The 14,631-nt window shown below is 32.0% G+C and overlaps 1 long non-coding RNA gene across 2 annotated transcripts; it reads left to right on the top strand.

The window, feature by feature from the left end:
• Positions 1–9,377: 9,377 nt before the first annotated feature.
• Positions 9,378–14,403, top strand: LOC132756676 (uncharacterized). Of its 2 annotated transcripts, none has more exons than XR_009629360.1 (3): positions 9,378–9,689; positions 9,893–9,978; positions 10,243–11,547. It is a non-coding gene; the product is annotated as an uncharacterized LOC132756676 (long non-coding RNA). The 2 variants fall into 2 exon arrangements; XR_009629361.1 differs by adding an exon at positions 14,354–14,403 and having other exon boundaries at positions 9,393–9,978; positions 10,243–10,689.
• The last annotated feature ends 228 nt before the right edge of the window (positions 14,404–14,631 follow it).

Raw genomic sequence — 14,631 nt, 5'->3', positions numbered from 1 at the left:
GACGATAAGAATAGGAACAATAAAACTTGAATGATCAATATTTTTCTTAAAAAAAAGTAACTTTAAATGGATTTTATCTTAAGAATAGATATGTTTTATTTGAGATACAGCAGAAGTGTTATTTTCCAGATTATTTAAATATACAGAAAACCTTCTTCGTTTCCAAATGTCCAATCGTTTAGTGCTATCAAATACAACCCAATGTTAAAGTCAGGCTATTGATAGACGTCGTAAATTGTCCAAGCTTCCAAGCAATTCATTTGAAATATTTTTTTCTTAGATGTTAACACTTCGGCAGCTAGATACAGACTGACTTCTGCAGTTTAAAGCTCTATATATATCTATGTATAAATGTTGAATTATGGCTAATCAGGTGCTAAGGGGCGTGAACGGTTACTTGCACTTTCCAGAACCGTCCATGAACAGGCTCTATCAAACAGAGCCTCAACATTGTCAATTTTGCCGTGTTGGGCTTTCTTTAGGGATTTTGTTTCTCCCTGTTTTTATATGTTTTATATATGCTTACCGATCATTCCTATTGCGTATTTTTAGCCTCCTGTAAAAAGCCTTTAGTATGCATACTGCATCACCCAAATCAATTTCTTGCTCCAGGTTAAATTTCCTACTTTTTTCTCTCCTAAAACTAAACTTTCATTTCTCTCAAAATTCACAATTAGGCACACTTAAGATAACCTTCTCTACGTTATGTGAGTCCACCGTTGGGCGCTTATATTGTAAGATGCATGGGCTGGCTGGTAATTAAGCCCATACAAATGAAATTATTGAAACAATATTTACTTTTATAATCAATATTTTTCTTATGATATCTTTGACAGATGATTGGTTACACATGCTTATAAAATGATCAGTTCAAACTTTGAAATCAAGTTAAATTAAAGGTGAACAAGAACGTGCCTTCTTTAATCGATAAGTTTAATTTGATATAAAATACACGTTTATTGAATATAAAGAAAACCAGTTTGGTATCGAGCGTTCGGGTACAATTTAATTCCACCTAACTCAATGTTTAAGTGATGCGATTGACAGACAGACTCCGTAAATACGCAGTCCAAGGTTCCAATAAATTTATCTGAAATATTGGTTTATTATTTCTGAGATGTTCAAACTTCGGTAGCTGGGCAGAAACTTACGTCCGCATATTTGACCTCTAATCATGCCAAGTAAAGTAATTATAATTCAATTATCGTTTCTTGAAAGTGATGAAATCAAAGAAATTTTATAAAGAGCCGAAACATTGGTGCGAATTTCAAAAGAAAGTGAAGAAAGAAAGTTCTTTGACAAAGAAGAGGAAAAATGCAATTGGAGAAAAAGAAAGATTGATGATAATGAAACGAGAAAGTGAAGAAAGAAAATTCTTTGACAAAGAAGAGGTAAAATGCAATTGGAGAAAAAGAAAGATTGATGATAATGAAACGAGAAAAAAACAGAGAGAAGAGGAAATAAAAATGATGGAAAAGACAGAGAGTTTAAAGAAGATTGGGTTAGAAACATGTATAAACAATAATAGGTTCGAAGGAGCGAATAGTGAAAACAAGATCGACATAGACATACAAGAAGGGATGGGCATTTTAAGAGAGGACATATAATCTAGAAGAAGATGCTTAAAATGCAAAGGCATTATTTAAAACAAAAACACAACAAGAAAGCCATATTTATAACAAAGAAGATAAAGTTGTACAGGCAGCATATTTCAAAGTTGTTTTTGTTTGTTTTTTCATTCACTTTACACTGTACCACTTATTAGTCTTACTTCGGTCGCGGCTAATTTAAGGTGTACTTATTTTCTAAATTTTATATTAACCAGACAGATCTTGGCAATATATATATATATATAATAAAGAGAGAGAGAGAGAGAGAGAGAGAGAGAGAGAGAGAGAGAGAGAGAGAGAGAGAGAGAGAGAGAGAGGGATGGAGGGAAGGAGGGAGAGAGAGGAGAGAGAGAGAGAGAGAGATTTGTCAAGATCTGTCTAATTTACCTAAAGGGCTATCCTCAAAGTTTATTATGTTCAAGTTTGAAGACAATCTATTCAACAATAACAAAGTTATAGCCACTTATAGCGAATTGCAAAGATAATTTGGACATCTGACATTATAAGTCAAGGTCATTTATAGATAAAGATCAGTTGTTTCTTGTATAAAATGACATGTTTCGATATTTGAACTGCAGTTCAAGTACCTCTTGAACAACACCTGTATACCTGAATTTGAAATATACAAGTATGCAAATAATTGTCTTTCTCGAATTTTTACAAGGACTTGTTACGTATATCCTATTTTAAACTGTTTTGTACTTTCACTGATAATTACATCATATTTCGTCAGACCTGCTTCTACCGATGCGCACCTCATACGCTAGCATTCATGTATTTATAGAAGCAAAGAGATAGATTCGAAAATTATCTATGTATCAATATTATCTCTTTTTAAAATATTATGCTGTTAATCTGTTAAAATTAAGAAAAGATTGACTTGAAATGGAATATGTATACATATAATTCGTGTGTACAATGTGGGAAAATGTAGTATCAAGATATTTGGAAGACAATTAGTAAATTAATTTAGAATATAAGTGACCTCACTAAATGTTATATTGTATTTTTAAAACATTTGGAACTTTTGCAACAGCATATTCCTAAAAATTTAAAGGTTTCAGCTGTATAATTGACGATGTTTCAGACGTCACCTAAACTATATTATTACACTTTATCATATTCTTGAAAGAAATAGAAAAAAAATAACAATAGTTTACCATTTTGTAATTTTAAATGAATTTTACAAACTTTTATTTACTCACAATTTGTAGTAAATGTAGTTCTTCGTAAAAATATTTTATCAGTAAGAACAATTTTCATTAAATTTCAAACTGTTTGCTTCAATATGTCTGCTACATCGCTCACAGTAATGACCGTCGAGTGTACCATCAAATCTCGATGGTTTTCCAATAGTGTTATGCAGAGAAGGTACATTGGCAAAATGTTGATATACATATGTTTTCATAAGTAAATGTTCTACTGCACTTATATTATACATTTCGCAAGCAGGATACGATGGACTATGGGGGTTATGGTGTGGTACGTATGGTTTCTTAAATACCAAATGAAATCTCCAATCAGCATATATTTGTATTCCTCAACACAACCTAAGTATATCCCAATAACGAAAATATTCTACAGTATGTTGCATCTGTGTATCGGAAATGTTAAAGAACTGTTTATAATCTCTGACAATATTATGGCCACGTTGGGACACAGTTTCAATGTCAACAATAAATGGTATTCGTATCCTCATATTCATTATCTTTAGTTTTTGACTATCCAATGATTTCTTCTCTCACTAAATAATGCACTACTTGATGTCATAAATATCCAGGATTCTGGGGGCAATAACTGTAGCAAGGTATCTTTGATAATATGAGTTTTTATGACGCAATATTTGTGTGCAGGTTGTCTGGCATAATAACAACCAACGATACTAATTTCGTCCTCATGTAAGAAGGCCATTAGGACACATAAAATATGAAAATGAAGTGTTGAAGCAGTCCTACCCAATTCAAATTGTATTATCGTAGTAGGAGGCGAGTCTATAATTACAAAAGTAACATACAGGCCTCGACATTAGCGGTGGTCCGTTGGTCCGAGACCACTTGATTTTGGCAAGGACCACCTAATTTTAAAACCCATTGGTCCGTCGGACCACTTGAATTTTCTGGTTGATGCAAGGCTCATTTGGGAGAATTGCGATTTGGTCAAAAACATGTTTAAAATCATTAATCTATGTCCAATGTACATGGTTCATTAATCTCTGATCAATTAAAGAAGTTCTTAAGTCATCAATAACTTTCATTTTAAGTCGCTAAAATTTTGTTTATGCAAGTTAAAAGAGATAAGAATTTGTGATATTAATTTAGGTACAAATTTCATTCAAATGGTGCTAGTAATTATGCATCGTCTGATACCCACAGCGGAACCATTAACATTTATGTTATGGTACATGTTAATCAACCATGAGTATCCGATGATGGTAATTATATGATATTGGATAAACTTAAATTTCAGATACTTGAATAATGGCAGCAAACGAAAGGAACTGGAAAAATACATCTAGTAATTCTATGCTATTTATCTTTATTTTAACTGTTTAACGATAAGAGATCTGTTTCTTCTAGAGTTAAAATTATTTTAAAAGGTTAAAAATACCCAATGTCAAAAATGAATATCAACCAACAAGCAACAGGGAGGTACATGTACAATTCTGTATTATAAAAGTGTGAGAAAAATAAGATAAGTTACAGTAAATAATAATGTTGTCATTATTTTAATAATTTAGATATTTCCTTGTTTTCAAAGACAAGAATAAGATAATTTATTAGTTCCATTAAAAATGTTAATCTTTAAAAAATGCTATGTTATTATCATGATTATAAGACGTACCACGTATCAGCAATGAATACGGTATTTGAATAACAGTAAGAAAATAACACTTCACAGACACAAATGGCTTCACTATTCCCTAACTTGAGTTGAGGGAGAAATCACTTTAATATAAAAGTTTACATAAATAAGAGCTCTGTTGTGTATTTTTGACTGAGATAAAAACAAATAACTCTACGATAAAATACCTACTGACTTGCTCTCCCTTTTCTGATTAGATGAAAAATATATATCTTAAAATATCTGTTTTCTTTAAAGGTTAATAATACATCTTTGTCATAAAGTTTAAACATTTTTTCTACATTTGCAATAAAATGATATAATAATGATAACTGACCACCTGACTTCTGGAAGGACCACCTAACTTTCAAATCTAGTGGTCCAGCGTACCACCTGCTAAAAAACTTAGTGTCGAGGCCTGACATATACTTCTTGTAAATTCAAAACGTTGTTTGCATAAATGAAATTGGATCTTGCTTATATACGTGATCAGAATAAATGATTAACATTAGCTCATTTTCATCGGTCTGATCGTGTTCCTGTATATAGACTGTTGTTTAAAGCAGTACGCCTCCAGATTTATGCTAACTTTCATGAAAATTTTGAAATTGTATTAGAATGTGTGATATTGTGAAGTAAGTTGTTTTACTAAAATACTTTGTAAAATGCAGTACTTACTACTTGAAAGAGATATATAGTTTCAAGTTAAAGGCAAAGATTGCTATATTTACTTAAACTGCAATCCTAAACAAACAGAATTGACTAAGAATTTATCGGTAGTTTACATTCTTTGTTTGTTTGTTTTGGGCTTTACGTCACATCGACACAGTATAGGTCATATCGCGACGTTCCAGCTTTACTGGTGGAGGAAGACCTCAGGTGCCCTTCCGTGCATTATTTCAGGCACGAACGGGCACCCGAGTAGAACCACCGACGTTCCGTAAGCTAGCTGGATAGCTAGTTAACATTCAAGAAATAGATATTCATTATTGAAATCAATCAATACATATGCTAAGCTATTGACAACTTAGAATACAGAGTAAGGTAAGGAATGTTTTAATATGTATAAAAATGTAACCCTACCCCAGAAACTTTTATAAATTATTTGACCATTTCCCTATTTAAAATGCCTTATTTGAAATCTTCCTTAAAATGTCTTACAATGAGGGGCTGTTTTTAAAGTTTGCCTACATTTTCTTAAATGTATATTGGTTAATCTTGCAAAATTTAAAATATTTTTCCGTGTGCTTTTTATTTCATAAAACTTTGAGTATATCTGGTATCATAATTTTTATTAATTTGGCATTATTTAGTCAATAAATACCTACAATAATTATATAATTAAAATGAAACACTTTTTTCATTAGGGATCTGAAAGATTAATAAAAAATGCTAAAAAGAAAAAAAAAAGGTTGCCCCTTCTGGGATTTGAGCCCACGTCCCTCAGTTTCAATACCATTTACACTAATTCTAGCCTATTTGAATACTCTTCAAAGTAGAGATAGGGGTGCACTACCTTAAGTTTATTTAAACCAGAGTGATTCAAAAACGCATAGAAATCTGGAAACCAAGCGATCCCTCGGCAGCATTTATCACAACAACATTACATGAAAATTGCAGACTCGGATTGGTTGAGTATGTACACGAAGGATAATGAAAGGTGCCACATTCCGGCTAGAGCGGTACTCAATTCTCAACACTCTAGAATGCTAGTTTTAATTCATCACTTTATGTCTTGTTGGTGTACTACAATACTTTTTTTTGTTGAATATGTATGCATGTCTTTATAAAATGGCCATAATCCATCATTTTGTCATGTTGATTTTCATCAGTAAAGTATTAACTATAATGGCAAATAACTATGTTTGTCTGACGATAAAACTGTTTGTTTAACTATCCTTTTGAGTAAAATCTGGGGAAAGTTTAATGTATTTTAAAATTGTGTTAGAACGTTAAACCTTTTGTTTACCATTGTTTTTCCTTAAACAGGTTGCTAAAAAACCTTTCCCCAGGAGGTTTTGAGAAAGGTTTAATGACGTCATTGGGAATGTTCCCGGTTTAAAAGGGGGGAAAAATGTTTCCCAGTCAAATTTAATTTTTTGATTTTTATGATTGTTTTTGTACCTGTAACCCCAAACTCGTCCCCAATGTTTTCTATGATCTTTAGGTCGGGCGTATCGGCCGGGCACTTAAAGACGTTGGCGCCGTTCTGAGTCATAAACTGGGTCGAAACACGAGCGCTGTTGGTCCTCACGTTGTCCTGCTGCAGAGTCACGCCCGGAACCCGATTTTGCTAAGGATTGTTTCTAAGGATATTCACTTACCCTACTGGATAAAGGTTAACCCGGAACAATTTTCAAATCTGTTCTTTGATTGTTCATTATGTCCACCCAAACCATGACATTGCTACCACCAAACTCTGAACATACCGTCAGAAAAAGCTCAAGTCCAGTGCCTTTAACGTTGAGCGCAAGCTAAGCCGGCGGGTCTGTAACACGCAGTCAGAATTCGTTATGCATAAGGTCTACGCACACGAAAGTGTGCTCTATCTTGGCTAAAACGATTCCGTATCGTCTGAGCTGAGATCCTAATCCCTTCGTGCATTAACTTTTCATTTCTGGCAAAGTTTCTCGATGAAATGTTGAATGTCCCGATTTTCTTCCCTCTTTATCTATATTGGAAATATTTGTTTATCTCGATTTTTTGATTTCGATTTTTTCAGTATTTCGATGTAAAATTTCAGCCCCAACAGTTATTTTCACACTATTATCCTTTGTTTATCTCGACTAATAATTTTCTTTGTCTGCTCTTTCAGACGTGTGAAAAACACAAACTAGACAATTATTGCTCAATAGCCTGTCTCATAATGATGATTATGTTTGTAACAAGTTAAGCTGTTTTTATAAAAGTTAATCTATTTAGCGTGTTGATTGACTTTTGTCCAAAATGAGTGAATTTTACGTTCTTTTTTTTTTTTTTTTTTTTTTGATCACGTGACAGTTGGTAGTGAAATACACGTTAAATTGCTCTGTAGAATTTTGTGTTTTTTAGTGGAAATAACTCATATTTCAAATAACTTTTTGTGAAAAAAACAGTGTCAGAGTTAATATACGGATTTTACAGGGTAAAATTATGGCTTTTAATTTGGAATTTGGACAAAATTTAAGCGGCAAATCTGCACAGGTAAAATCAGGTGTACCAGGTGGGTCAACACAAGATGGCGGATCTCGTGCACGGACAGATTGGTCAGTGGTCAAGCGTAAAAGAAGGTCTACAAGGGGTTCGTACGCAGACATTTATGATAATAGCAATAATAGCAGTATGAAAAATACTAAATGCGTATCTAAAAATGAATTTGTGAAAATGGACACTGATCAGAAACTTAATGCCTTGTATGATATGATTGCTAATAGTAGTGGGTTGACGCAACGTCTGCAAGCCGTCGAAACAAAACTTGACAATATAGAAGTAGAACATGATAAAACTAAATATTACCTTAAAACCCTACAATACAAAAGTATAGACCAAGAAGCTAGAAGCCGTAGAAACAATCTCATATTCAGAGGGATTCAAGAGCTGTATTTGAATGAGAACTGTGAAGATACGCTTGCTGGCTTCCTTGAGCAGTATCTAGATATTGATACCACTAGCATCTGTGTAGAAGACTGCCATCGAAATTGGAAGCACCACGTGGTAAGACTAGACCAATTATTTGTACCTTCTCACAGAGGAAAGATGTTGAATATATCCTCTCAAAAGCCAACCTTTTGAAAAACACAAATTATGGAATAAATAGAGATTATCCCCAGGAAATAGTTGCTGCACGAACTAAAATTTGGCCAGAGTACAAAAAGCAACGCAGTATCCATAGTTAAAAAGGGTCAAGTATTCATAGGATATCCCGCAAAGCTCATAGTAAACAGAAAGGTCGTCCAGGACGAATTCCCAGATTGGAAGGAAACCATACAAAGGCCAAGAACCATAAATAACGAACATATGAAAAATAGCATAAATAAACAAAGTGAATATGCACATATACAGGTATCATCGAACAGCAAACAGACCGCTTTCAATATTGACAGTGATACAGTCGTCGAAATGCAATCAGAAAATTCAGACCATAGTGATTCTGAGAGCACTAATAGTATCAACGATGTTTACTCTCAGGAAATGCAGAAAATGCATCACAGACTATCGCGAAAAAATACCAATGCACCTTTAAACCTAAGCAATAAATTCGCAATGTTATACGAGGAAGGAGAATCCTCTACCGATGAGCGCACCTAAAAAAAACCAACTGCTGATGACTCTTCAGGCCATGGGAAAACAACAGGAAAAACTCATACAACAGCAAAATCGAATGTCAGTGTTTCCTGCTAGGAACTCAGGGGATTATCAAGAACTATAAACATAAATAATAGTGTAAGTTCTTCTGCGACAAGTTCTAGTGATATACATTGCAACCTCTCATGTAGAAACTACTCATCATATAGTAACACTACTGTAACTAGTGATAACTCTGAAACAGACTATAGCGATTGTGAAAATTCCCACGCTTATGTAAACACCGATTGTAGAACTGACAGTGTATTGAAATTATGTACTTTAAATGTATGTGGGTTGAAACGTAAGATATTATACCCCGAATTTATAGAAACTGTTAGTCATTATGATTTTTTTGGTATAGTTGAAACAAAATTAGACAAAAATGATATAATTTCAATTCCTGGTTATGAGTTTATTAGTATGCCAAGAAAACAAAAATATAAAAGGAAATCCGGAAGGATCGGTGTATTTGTAAAAAAAAATTTGTTTAATAAAACAGAAATATTGAGTAGCGAATCTGAATATGCATTATGGATAAAAATTAATAATATTTACTATGGTAGTGATATAATTATTGTAGCAGTGCTAATATTTCAACATTTAAACATTTTTTAAAATATTTATATTTTTGGTCATGATGTGCCTTTAATGTTTACAGGCATCATTGGTCTTTAATACTAGTGAGAACTTCTCACACATTCCAATCTATTGTACATGTTTAACTATTTATAATCTGAGTTGACAGGTGTATGTTTTCATCCAATCAGATGAGAGTATTCTTATATTGTGATCACATGACCAGGTTTGGTGTGTAGTTTCAAAGTTTTAGAGTTAGAGGAAGGTGGACATTTTTGCTTTGCTCTTTGATAGGTTATTTTATATTTAAAGTGTTTGGAGGAGAATTGGACTAAGGTATTTATTCTTTTTGGTTTACAGTTGGTTATCTATCTCTAGGTTAAATGGTTTAAATTATATTATGTGTATTATGGGTTTTATATGTCTTGGACTGATTCTTGAGTTGTTTTGGATTTTGTGTAAGAATTTGTAATGGATGATCTAAAATACTATTTCTCCTATTCTTAACATCTTGCATGAATATAACCTTAACTTTACAGCACAAGTCACATACACTGGATGGTCGAGTGATTGTTTGTGGAGGATATTTATAAATATAAAAGAGGGTACTTGTTTCACTCACAAGGTATATAATGATGTTTTGTATTTATTGTGTAAGTTATATACATATTGTACATGTATGTAAATAGTAGATTATGATGAGATGTACTTTTACTAAGTGAAAGATGATATGGATTTACAAGTAATATTTATAATGTTTGTATAAAAGAGTAATTAATCATATTTAAATAAGTACATGTAGATTCTTATTTAAATTGATTTATTTAATATTGATATAAATACAATGATATTGTTGTAATATATTTATGATGCCTTATTTTCTTTTCAGGCCCATTTTTGTTTTGTGTTATTTATATTGTAAATACTACACCGAATAAATATCTAGCAAGAACCCTATTGTGTTGTTTAACCCTGAGACCGTAGAGGCCCAGCTGCTAGATTGGCGCCCAACGTTGTGGATTGTCGTGGTACATCGGTGTGGATTGGCGTGGTAAAGTGGTGTGGATTGTCGTGGTAAAGTGGTGTGGATTGGCGTGGTAAAGTGGTGTGGATTGGCGTGGTACAGTGGTGTGGATTGGCGTTGTATAGTTGTGTTGATTGACGTGGTACAGTGTCGTTGGTATTGGAACGTGGATTGATTGGTTATTGCGTGGATCAATCTGAGGACAGATTTCAGCATTGTGAGAGGAGCAGCATCATTGTGGAACTGTATGACTGTGTGTGTGAAATTGGTCAAGTGAATCACTTATTACCTAGGTGTTAGTATTGTATATTGGTGAGTTTAAGTGTAAATATTTACCTGGGTCACTATTTGTATATTTTTATCTGTTTATAAAATTTAAGTAAATTATAATTTACATTTTGAAGGAAAATTTCATATTAATTATGTAATTAATCATGTAATTGTTGATTTATAAGTCTCTAAGTTAAGCAATTATATTCAGTAAGATTTAAGACATAGTGTAACTATACAGGTTATTACTTTTGTAAGTTGTGTAAAGATAAAGCTTAATAGAGAATATATTTTGCTAGAATTTGTTTTAATATCAAGATTAGATTATCTAAAGTTACTTAATTATTAATTACAAATAAGATTTCGCTTCAAGTCAAGATATAAGAATTTTAAGTAATTGATATTTTATTTATTACTTAATTTGGTGACCCAGTACATAATAATAGTATGTATTAGTTAATGCTATAAAGGAATGTGAGTATATTTTGTTTATGTAAGAATAAATGTGCACGGATTTGCCGACGACCACGTTGCGAATAAACGTTTTAAACCATCACCTACCGCAGAGGCAAGCGCAATTCGGGACCTCCAGGACTGTGCAGTGCATATAAATGAGTGGATGAACAGCAACAAGTTAAAAATGAACAATTCAAAGACAGAGTTTATTCTTTTCGGAAGTCGTCCACAGCTGAATAAGTGTAACACCAAAGAAATCAATATATGTGGTAATGTTATTGAATCACAACATTGTATACGTTATCTTGGTGCTTTTTTGGATGAGTCTCTAAATTTCAAAGATCACATTAAAAGAAAGTGTAGAACTGCTATGTTAAACTATTTCAAGATCAAGAGCATTCGAAAGTATCTGACAAAGGAAGCCGCTGAAAACACTTGTTTTATCTTTAGTAATATCCCATTTAGATTATTGCAACATCATTCTGTACGGCATATCTCAAAATGAATTTAGCCAAACTTCAACGTATTCAAAATATGTGTGCCAAACTGGTGTTAGGTCGTTCCAAGTATGATAGTTCTAAACAGGCATTATTCGATCTGCACTGGCTTCCGATTAAAGCACGAATCAGTTTCAAGATACTGACATACATGTATAACTGTTCGGTAGGAAACGCACCATCATATTTAATAGAGCTTTTGTCTCATCAAGTGTCAAAACGAACCTTAAGATCATCTGAATCCTCAGTTGGTTGTTATGTTGTTCCTTTTAATAAGAAGAGGACTTTTTTCTGACCAGAGCTTTTAGCACGATAGGACCAAAATTGTGGAATGAACTACCTATTAATATGAGAAAATGTGAATCTGTTGAAATTTTCAAAAGACAACTGAAATCATTTTACTTCAAGGACTTTTTTGCACTTTTTTAAGTGACGCTGAAGGCATTGTCTGTTCCTAATTGTTTTGTGCATGTTTGTATATTTTAGTGTTTTTATTATTTTTCATTGTATAATAATATAATAAAGTGTAGCCCATGTGTTATCATGTGCAGGGGTGCAGGGGTGTAGATTGTTACATGTTGGTGGGGATTGACCCAATCACTGTGACCGTCGCACTGCTGGGAGTATTGTGTATGGTAGCACTGGGAGTAGCACATTTAAGGTATATAGCTGTACAACGCCATTGAATATGTATTTTATATGTAGAAATAGGCGTTAAATCAAGTTTTCAAGTTTCAAGTTTCAAGATATGTAAGAGGAGTTCACAACAGAGCACTTGGTTGAGGTATTTACTGCATGGAGTTATCTTCTCTTTAACAAATATCTATTTCTATAATTCTTCATCATCCATTCATTTTCTCTGTAATATTTGAGTGTAATATATTCAGCAAATTAAGTCGAATTATTGTTTTACGGTCAATCTCTTATTTGGTTGGTTGGTTCATTGTGTTGTTACATTTCAAGCGGGATTTCACTGGTAGTTAGGTGTTTGCAGTGATTTTGTTAGATTATTTATTTTGATTGGTTCTACCAACCTGGTGTGGTCTGTGATTACAATTTGATTTAGAAGTAAATGGTGATTAATTAATTATAGTTAACATCTGTCAACTTGATAATTAACAGCTGTGTTTTGCAGCACATATTTGTTTCCAATTTTTTACAGATAAGAATACAGTCTTACAGATTGCAGATTACAGATTTACAGATTACAGATTTACAGATTACAGAAAACAGATACAGATATTTATATGCATAAATTGTTTTTAGGTTACTGAGTCAAGTACAGATAAAGCCAAAGCAAAGAACAGATTGAGGTAAATTATTGAATAACATGTACCATGTCTATGTAATTTTTTTTCAGAAAATATATTAAGGTCTGAATTTGAAATTGCGATAATCAACATAAAGTGAAATTATAGTGAAAATAATAAACTGAAGTGAAAATAAGAGATTGTAAAAATATTGAACAGAACTGGACAGATTATAATATAGAAAGTGAATTACATAGAAAATAAGAGATTGTAAAAATATTGAACAGAACTGAACAGATTATAATATAGAAAGTGAATTACATAGAAAAACTTTCAAAATGAAAATGGACAGTGAACACTATTGAAATTGAATTGAAGGAAGAACATTGAAATTGAATTAAAGGAACAACATTGAAATTGAATTGAAGAAACAACATTGAATTTGAATTGAAGGAACAACATTGAAATTGAATTAAAGGAGCAACATTGAATTTGAATTAAAGGAGCAACATTGAAATAAAAGTGAAGGAGACACATAAAAATTTATTTGAATGAAATAGATTGAAAAAAAAAATTGAAAGTGCACTGAAATTGAATAAAGATTGGAAGTGAACAAGGATCAACAGCTATTTTGAAATTTCTTCAAATATATACATGTGAATATTAACATGAATTGAACATCATAAGTCTATCAACACTACAAGAATTCTGGAAAAGAAATACATTATTCATTTTAAAACAAATTTGAAAGGAACAAAAAACCTATATTTTTGAAATCTTCAAAAGGAAATTTTGAAAATTAAATACAGCTTTTACGGTGAACTACCTTAGAAATAAAAAAGCTACAATTGGGGAAACACCATAAATCTAAATTTAAATCACAAAATAACTATTTGATTACACTTTAGTTCACGGGAGAGAGAATTGATAGATATATAGATCAACTACAGATATATGTCAAAAGGGAGATAATTCATCGGAAATTATACTTCACCACTTGGAAGAAATATGATAATGAAGGGAGATAATTCGTCTAAAATAGAATTTTAAGAAAAACTTCTCTACAACTGAAGGATTTGAAACAAAGGGAGATAATTGTTGAAAGTATACTTCAATTAGAATTGAATTTGAATTATTTGATGCTGTGAATACAACTTTGAAAAGATATAGACATCAAGAATATATGAACTTTGAACTTTGAAATTACCAGGAAGTTTTATATACTTGAAAAAAGAATTTAACTGAACATTGTTGAACTTTTGCAAAAGGAAGAAATGGTTCTTAAATATATTTGAACTTTTTAATTGTGGAAAAGTCAAATTTATAGTGACAGTTATTAGTTCTTAAATGGTTTAAATTATATTATGTGTATTATGGGTTTTATATGTCTTGGACTGATTCGTGAGTTGTTTTGGATTTTGTGTAAGAATTTGTAATAGATGATCTAAAATACTATTTCTCCTATTCTTAACATCTTGCATGAATATAACCTTAACTTTACAGCACAAGTCACATACACTGGATGGTCGAGTGATTGTTTGTGGAGGATATTTTATAAATATTAAAAGAGGTACTTGTTTCACTCAACAAGGTATATAATGATGTTTTGTATTTATTGTGTAAGTTATATACAATATTGTACATGTGATGTAAATAGTAGATTATGATGAGATGTACTTTTAACTAAGTGAAAAGATGATATGGATTTACAATAGTGATATTTATAATGTTTTGATAAAAGAGTAATTAATCATATTTTAAATAAGTGCATGTAGATTTCT

This window comes from Ruditapes philippinarum, unplaced genomic scaffold, assembly GCF_026571515.1.
Source record: "Ruditapes philippinarum isolate M1 unplaced genomic scaffold, ASM2657151v2 ctg1400_1_1_1_1, whole genome shotgun sequence".
NCBI lineage: Eukaryota > Metazoa > Mollusca > Bivalvia > Venerida > Veneridae > Ruditapes > Ruditapes philippinarum.
Note: the sequence above shows the minus strand (reverse complement) of the source record. Positions and strands in the feature narration are given on the sequence as shown.